The following is a 9,483-nucleotide window of genomic DNA, read 5'->3' as shown; positions in this document are numbered from 1 at the left end:
CGGTTACATGTAGTGAGCCATGCCGGCTTACAGCCTATTAGTTACATCCATACTATTAGATCAGCTAGGTTTCCCAGCACCCTCTAAATGTACCACACAAAGTAGTCACCCTATTCTCCCCTAACATCACAAGGCCGGGCTGCATCCTGAACAACATGATGAACATGATAAACATAAGGTATTAGTTGATATTTTGGCGATACAACATAGTGGCTTGTCTGCATCCTGCTGGGAACTGCTGTAACCTGCCCTTATATCAATAAGTATGGCTGTTTTGTTTGGTGATTTTAAGTTAATTTGATTCCATGTTCTGTGATTTACGCAAAACCATGGTGCCACATTGGGGCCCAAAAACCTCTATAGATAACATATTACAGATCTGTACCAAACAGAAATGGTGCACAATGCTGTTAGGTGTAAGAGGTCTTAGGCCTCATGCACACGGCCGTGCCTGTATTCACTGCCCGTGAATGCGGGAAACTATGGCCGCTGACAACTGCCGATGGCTGCCTTGGACAGCTGCCCAAATTTTCGGCCCGTGCTCCCATACAAAGTATGGGAGCACGGTCCGTAAAAAGCAAAAGATAGGACATGTCCTATCTTTTGCGGCTGCTTTGTACGGCCCGGACACTTTCCCGTAAATAAACGGGAAGGTGTCCGTGGAAAATAGAAGTGAATGGGTCCGTAATTGCGGACCGTAATTACGGGCCGCAATTACAGACGATTTGCAATTATCAAGAACTCCAACCGAATAGGCTTGTATAAACTAATAAACTAGTTAAATAAAACCCCAGGCAAACTTTTATAATTAGTAAATGGAGCTACTAGAGTCATTTAACATACCAGGGCTATTTAATTATTTCACACTGGTCCCTCAAAGGCTGGATTCACACACAGCGTTTTGCTGTATTTCTTTGTGGCGTTTTCTTTGGCATAAATTGCGGTGGGGTATTTAAGGTATAAAAAAATTCTACAGCCAGATGTTATTTAAAGTCTGTAATAAAATACTGAAAAGCCTACCTACAAAGCGGTTTGGTTTGTGGCTTTTTTTTTTAAACGCAGCAATCTTTGGGTCTGGCATTTTTTTTTTTATGTTTTTCACATAAGCTTTTTTATCGTACTTGAAAAACGCCAGAAAAAAATGCATGTAAAAATGCCAGAAAAAACACGTCACATGCATTTATTCATGCAGTTTAAAACACCAGACAACCACCTGCATGAAGGAGGCCAAATGGAAGTTTCCTAGGTGCTCTGTACACAATAGGACGTTAATACCACAGGAAATAGGAAATATTGCTGCATGTTACTGGGCCGTACAGAATTTGCCAAAATTACACCTTATTCTCTTACTATATGCAAATGTCAGTGGCTGCTACGACCTCATTCTCTGACATCACTTGCTCCTCAGCAGCTATTGGCTGAAGCTTCACCTCACACACTCCCTGTTCTGCCCGCTACCTGTGAGCCTTCTGCACATAATACTATTATTATTAAGAGTTCTCTGCTCTCTCCAAGCTACTTCCTCTGCTTTCTGCATAAAGCACAAGTAGAAAAAGCAGAAATAAAGCTGAGAGTTCTCAGTATTACTAGTATTATGTACATAGGGCACACAGGAGGTGGACAGATCAGGAAGTCTGTGAGGTGTAGCTTCACCCAATAGCTGAGTAGCAGGAAGTGATATCATACAATTGGGGCGTCATCAGTTTTTGGCTCTTATTTTTAACAAATTTAGAAGTGGATCTAAAAGGAAGAAAAGGTACAAAGAAAAGACAGATGCAACTCTTATCTTGTGTCCTCTCTTGTGTTAGGCTTAAAAAACTGAGCCAAAAACTGCTTGGGAAACTGCAACAAAATTGTGTGTGTGATCCAGGCCTTAGGGTAAATAATCTGTATAATGAAAAAGGCTTAGCGCATTATTTGTGAAGAACTATGTAGATGAGAAGTACAGAGTAGTGAGTTCTTGCAATTCTCCGAGAGCTGTTCCTGATCTGAATGACTTCAACAATGCCACGCTCTTCCCCTGAAGAATATCTTAGTTTAATTCTAGTGTTTAGCCTCAAACTACTTGCTTTGAACTTCTGCACATTTAAACAGTTCAATCAGTATTCATGTAGATTTTATTACAGAACAGGAGATGTTGGATATTTTATCTAAATGTCATATTCACATCCCAGTAGCTATTCAGAGATTGCTATATGAAGAGTCAATAAATACACAATGATCACATTGGTGCAATAAACTAACAGCATTATTAAGCTGTCTATACATATGCGAGTTATGATCAGGTTTTCTTTAGGGTTTTTTTTGGGCCTTTTTGTAGCCAGATGTAAATAATAAAGAGATAGAAAGTATAAGAAACAGATACTACTACTCCTTTTGGGATCCACTTCTGGTTTTAGCTTCAAGAACTGTTTCAAAAAACCTGTTAAAAACTTGCAAAGTACAGTCAGCCTTAGGCCTTGTTCACACAGAGTTTTTGAATTTTGAGGCAGATTTTGATCTACCTACACGCCAATTGCCATGTTTTTTGCAGGGTTTTTCTCCTGCGGCCATTGAGCGCTGCGGGCAAAAACGTTGTGAAAAACGCTTTCTCTGCCTCCCATTGATGTCAATGGGAGATCAGAGACGTAAAAGTCAAAAGATAGGGCATGTCGCTTCTTTTTTCCCGCGAGCCGTTTTTTTCACTCGCGGGAAAAAAACGTCTCCGCCTCCCATTGAAATCAATGGAAGGCATTTATGGCCTTTTTTTGGCACGTTTTCTGACGCGGATTCCACATCAAAAAAACTCTGTGTGAACAGGGCCTTAGGCACCTTAATAAAATTGGTGCTGTAAATTACAACTATTTGCTTGTTATCTGTCAATATTCTTTGTATTATTAGTTGCCGTCAAAATAGGAAAATAAGTTTATTGTATACAGTATTGCAATGGATCCAAAAGGAAGGAAAAGTATATGGAAAAGACTGATACATGGCCTCTTTCAGACAAGTGCATTTGTAAACATCCGTGATACGTATTTATAAACGTCAGTAATGTCATCAGTATTTTATCAGTATTACATCAGTATTACAGATCTGTATTGCTGATGGACTGTCTACTAAGGAGATAATTGAATGACATGAGACAGCCCCTTTGAAAAACGGATGCAATACAGAAGACATACAGATGCATCCGTATTTGAAACACTCTCCATAGAATTCAATGGGAGTTTTCCATCCACAACATGGCACGTGAATAGCCTCATTAATTAACATTTGCTCTGTATTATGGTCCACAAAAAAAACGGATGGAATATGGATGTAAATTATGCTCGTCTCAAAGTGGCCTTTGTATCCACTCCCGAGTCTGGCCAAAAACTGCACCAAAATTGGATGTGTGTGATCCTGGTCTTAATGTAACATATATTTTTAATGGCGTATTTACATGCGTTTTTGGTGGAGTTTTTTATTTATTGTTATTTTGTAAATGTGTTTTTCTGGCATTTTTGAAGACCTATAGAGAAGCCTATTGAAAAACACCAGCAAAAATGCCATGCCCAGATCATGTTGCGTTTTGAAAAAAACACCTCTGACCCAAAAAACGACACAAACTAAAACGCTTTGTATTTAGGGTTTTCTATATTTCATTATAGACTTTAAAGTATCATCTGGTCCCAGTGTTTTTAACCTAAAAAAATGCAATGAGAAATGTTAACGAAAATGCCATAAAAAGACGCCTTAAAGGGGTTTACCCGGATTTAGAAAGTTTTGGGGTAATGGCTGCAAATGAGAAAAATAAGCAAAAAAAAGCAGTGCTTACCTATATTTTCCCCCAGCAATCCAGCGCTGATGCTCTATGGCACTCCCGGTGATTGTTTACATGCATGTAGCATGTGACCACTGCAGCCAATCAGAGGCTTCAGTGGTCATTTGTTGTATTTCTGGCATTATGCAGAATGAGAACGTTCATACAGAAATGGGTCACAGAGTTACCTGATATATTAATATAGTAGCCTTTATTGTGGGGAATGATACCTGGATCAGATAAGTGAAGCATACAGCGATAAAGACCAATGTTGCCACGTTTTAGGGAAGGAATAGGGGGAATATATTAATCCCTATTTAGCGGGTGATGGCTGTGTAATACAACAGGCGGAATCAAACATCACTTTGATTCCGCCCATTAAACCCTTCAGGTGCCGTGGTCAATCGCAACCGAGGCATTTAAAGCATTAGAATGAGTGGGGCGGCACTCTATGACGTGCCACCGCCCTTCCCGTGACACAGGGGCTTCATAGGAGACTGTAAGAAACACGATATACTACATTACATTAGTATTGCAGTATATCATGTAAGCGATTCAATGATCGATGGTATGGTTCTAGGGCAGGGGTGGGCAAACTTTTTGACTCGCGGGCCACAATGGGTTCTAAAATTTGACAGAGGGGCCGGGCCAGGAGCATTTGGAGGGAGTGTTTGGGCCGGATATACTAAAGCATTAAATGTAGTGTGTGCAAACCTCATAGCACAGTAAGAACACTACAACCCAATTTATTAACTGTCTTTCAAATGTGAAAAATAGCCCTTATCAGTTAATAAATTTGTCTCAAGGAATATGCAAGATATGGCATTTACATACTATTTCGCAGATACTGGGAGGAGGAAATGTAAATAGATTAAAATAACATACGCACTGTGATTTATCAAGAAAAAAGTTCTGTTGACTCTGTAAATTAGCTGCCAACCTCTGAGCAGTAGCCGCCCGTTCTTGTGTTGACTGCTTGCTAGCATAGTTTGCATGCTTCGTGGCAAAGTGACGGCTGATATTGTACTCTTTGAAAACCGAAGGGCTTAATGGTGACGTGAAACGAAGTGAAAATTAAAGTGAAATAAAGAGAAATACGCGCCACATTAACCCCTTAATAACCGGGCCATTTTGCACGTTAATGACCAAGGATTATTTTTTGTTTTTTCATGGTCGCATTCCAAGAGTCGTAACTTTTTTTTTATTACGTCGACATAGCCGTATAAGGGCTTGTTTTTTGCGGGACGAGTTGTATTTTGTAATTGCACCATTTTTAGATGCTTACAATATATTGATTAACTTTTATTAACTTTATTTTAGGAGAGAATTGAAAATAAGCAGCTATTCCAGCATTAATTTTCACGTTATAAATTTATGCCCTTTACTATGCAGCATAAATAACATGTTACCTTTATTCTACGGGTCGGCACGATTACGAGGATACCAAATATGTAAAGGTTTTATATGTTTTCCTATGTTTGCACAATAAAAACCCTTTTAGAAAAAAATTACTTGTTTTTGCATCGCCGCGTTCCAAGAGCCGTCATTTTTTTATTTTTCCGTCGATGTGACCGTATGTGGGCTTGATTTTTGCGGGCCAATGCGTAGTTTTCATTAGTACTATTTTGGGGTACATAGGACTTATAGATTAACTTTTATTTTATTTTTTATGGGGGGAATGGGAGAAAAGAGAGAATTTTGCCGTTGTTTTTTGCGGGTTTTTTGGACGCCGTACATCCGGCGGTTTCATTAATGTGTTCATTTTATTGGTCAAGTTGTTATGATCGCGGGGATACCATATATGTGTATGTGTTATTTGTTTTGACACTTTTACTGAATAAAACCACTTTTTGGGCAAAAAAAGTAGTTTTATTTGATTTTGACTGTAATTATTTTATTTTTTTTCAACAAACTTTATTTAACTGATTGACATTTTTTTTTTTAAGTCCCACCAGGGGACTTCACTATGCGATGTGCCGATCGCATATATAATGCTTTGGTATACTTAGTATACCAAAGCATTATTGCCTGTCAGTGTAAAACTGACAGGCAACCTGTTAGGTCATGCCTCCGGCATCGCCAAACAGACAGTTGCGGAAGTCAGACCTGGGGGTCTTTGTTAGACCCCCGGCTGTCATGGAAACCCGACGGCGACCCGCGATTTGTTTGCGGGGGCGCCGATCGGGTGACAGAGGGAGCTCCCTCCCTCTGTCAAACACATTAGATGCCGCTGTCACTATTGACAGTGGCATTTAATGGGTTAAACTGCCGGAATCGGAGCGCGCTTCGATTCCGGCAGTTGCAGCAGGAGCCAGGCTGTGTATAACAGCCGTGCTCCTGCCGCTGATCGCGTGGGTACACTGGCAGTACCCGCGCCATCACAGGACGGATATATCCGTCCTCCTGCGCGAACTAGCAGCTGCTGAGGACGCATATATCCGTCCTTCGGCGTTAAGGAGTTAACAACGGTCAATGTGTTTTGAGTGCGCCATCTATTGGGAAAACGTGGGCATTGCAGGGAAAGGGGAAAAAAAAGGAGGTTTTTACTATGATTTGGACAAGTTCGGCGGGCCGGATTAAAAAGCCTAACGGGCCGTATGTGGCCCGCGGGCCGTAGTTTGCCCATGTCTGTTCTAGGGGGACTAATAAAATAAGTTAAAAAAAAAAACTTTTTAATGTAAAACACCCAAATTGCTCTTTTTTTGGTCACCATAGCTCCCAATAAAAATAAAATAAAAAGTGATCAAAAAGTCGCATGTACCCCAAATAAAATCTACAGCTCGCCCAGTAAAAATAAGCACTCACGTCGCTCAATCGATGGAAAAATAAAAAAGTTATGGCTCTCAGAATATGACGACACACAGCTATTTTTGTTAGCAAATACTTTATTTTAAATAAAAGTGGTAAAAATAAAAGACATGTAAATTTGGTATCGCCGCAATTGTACCAACCTGTAGAATAAAGTGAACGTGTAGCTTTTACCACCTGATGGATGCCATAAAAACAAAACCCCATAAAAAATTGCATACTTGCGGTTTTTTGTTCATTGCATCCCACAATGTACTTACATTTTTGAGACTTATGCATTTTTACACCAGTTCCGCCACTTTAAAATAATAGTGGGTGGGGCTTAAAAGGAGGACACAGCACCCTGACAAATTCACTATCATTTACCAAAAAAACTGGTGCTCGGACAGCCAGACGCAACAAATTTATTGAAGGCTATGTAAACCTGCGAAAGTGATTATTTATTTTTTTAAGAAAAATGTCTGTCAGTGTGTTTGGTGCAACTTTCGAATTAGTTTTTATTAAAAATTATTTTTACTTTTTGAGATCCTGTATACAGAGCAGCTGTGTCATTCGCTAAGACCTGAATCCAGTGGTGTAACTACCGTTGTAGGAGCCAAATCGGCCCATGCACAGTGGCGCGGCTAGCAGCCGCTATGGCTGCTACAGCGATAGCGACACCACATTCAATAGTATCTGCGTCCTTAGGATGCAGATACCATTGAATACTATGGCAGAGAAGGAAGGTATGTCCCTGTTCTGCCATTTACTAGGCTACAGGCCACGTTCGTGATGACGTCACTGGATCACGCCGGCCTACGCAAGGATCCCCCCTGTCTAGAGGGAGGGTTGTATGGCAGAATCTACAGGGTGCCTGTATGGCAGAATCTACAGGGTGCCTGTATGGCAGAATTTACAGGGGACTGTATGGCCAAATCTACAGGGGGCTGTATGGCACAATCTGCAGAGGGGGCTGTATGGCACTATCCACAGGGGGTACTATCTACAGGGGGCACTGTCTACAAGGGGGGACTGTGTGTGGCACCCAGGGGAGGGGGGCCCAGTCAAAACGTTGCTGTAGGGCCCAGTCTTTCCTAGATAAGCCCCTGCCTGAATCCATCAGGTCTGCGGGACTGACGGATTCAGTGTCAGCAGATCCATCTGTAATCTATCACATCTAAGTTATGAACTTAGACATGATGGATAGCAGGTGGATCCTGCATGTCAGAGACATGCAGGACCCGCTGACACTGAATCCGTCAGTCCGACGGACCTGACGGATTCAAGATTCATCGAAAGATACAGCTGCTCTGTATACAGGATACAAAGCAGGTGTAGCTCAAAAAGTACTAACTTTAATAAAAACTAATTTGAATGTTGCACCAAACACACTGACTGACATTTTTATTTAAAAAAAAATCACTTTCAAAGGGAGTGTTTTTAATGGTGCGTTTTTTTCCTGATTCACCGCAGTTTCCGTGCTAACTGCATGGCAAAAAACTCAGCAAAGCCACACCGTATGACTACATCTTTGGATTTATTAGTGGAAGAGTAATTTGTTTAGAAGGTGATTTTGAGAGAGCTCTTCAAAGGAACTAATTTAACCGCCGGCCAGATGTTATGTTAAATTTTATAGTTTTTTGAATTTTGTGGAGTTTTTAGGATCAGTTGCGTTTTTTGTCAGGTTTATTTCCCGTAGTCTTTTCTAACATTGCCAGAAAAAAATGTTAAAAATGACACTATATAAAAAACATCACCAAAAATGCATATAAATACGTTCTTAAAAAGCATGTTACATGCTAATTTTAAATGTATATTTTTTTTCTTGCTATTTTAAGCGACAGACAAAAATCCTGCGTGAACAGAGACCTTACTCTAAGGGCCTGTATTACTTTAGTGGGTCTGGCCTGCGGTCTATATTTCTTTAGGGGTCTGGGGTCTGTATTAATGGGTGTGGTCTAGGGTATGTATTACATTTGGTGGCCTGAGGTCTGTATTTATTTAGGGAGTCTGGCCTGGGGTCTGTATTACTTTAGGGGGTTGTATGTGCATTTGTATGTGGTGTGGGGTCTGTAGTTAAGGGTGCGATCTGGGGTATGTATTACATTAGGTGGTCTGAAGTCTGTATTTGTTTAGGGAGTCTGGCCTGGGGTCTGTATTACTTTAGGGGGTTGGTCTGGGATATGTATTAGTTTAAAGGGATTGGTCTGAAATCTGTATTACTTTAGGAGGTCTGGTCTTGGGTCTGAATTTGTAGGTGGTGTGGGGTCTGTAGTTAAGGGTGTGATCTGGGGTATGTATTACATTAGGTGGTCTGATGTCTGTATTTGTTTAGGGGTCTGGTCTGGGCTCTGTATTACTTTAGTTGGTCGGGTCTGGGATATGTATTAGTTTAGGGGAAATGGTCTGAAGTCTGTATTACTTTAGGGGTTCTGGTCTTGGGTCTATATTTGTTTAGGAGTCTGGTGTCTGTATTTAGGGGGTCTGGTGTGTTGTGTACAATGCTGGTGTTGGCCACCTAGACAAGTAGTGGATTACAGGACAGGTATTATTAGGTCCAGAAGGTAATGAAATAGTCAAATAATGAACAAATCATAATTACCTGGAAAATACATTGAGTGCCTTTTAAATATAGAAAAGAATATAGAGTAGAGGCCAAGCCACCAGACCATGTTATTTATACTACACTATCTATTATACGATCAGGCATACATATAAAGTGTTGATGTGAATATCTCAAAGTATCCTGATTGTTTCACGTATTCTAATAATTATTTCAGAATTGCTGAACATCGTGCTTCTGTGGATCATTATATGAAAGCTTTTGATTCATAAGCATTCTCCTGTGGCGTAGATAATAAAGTCGGGTGGACGCAGGACATGCGTGACTGTGTCACTTCTTCTTAGCATCATCT

The sequence above is a fragment of the Rhinoderma darwinii genome, chromosome 8 (assembly GCF_050947455.1).
Source record: "Rhinoderma darwinii isolate aRhiDar2 chromosome 8, aRhiDar2.hap1, whole genome shotgun sequence".
Classification (NCBI taxonomy): domain Eukaryota; kingdom Metazoa; phylum Chordata; class Amphibia; order Anura; family Rhinodermatidae; genus Rhinoderma; species Rhinoderma darwinii.
Note: the sequence above shows the minus strand (reverse complement) of the source record.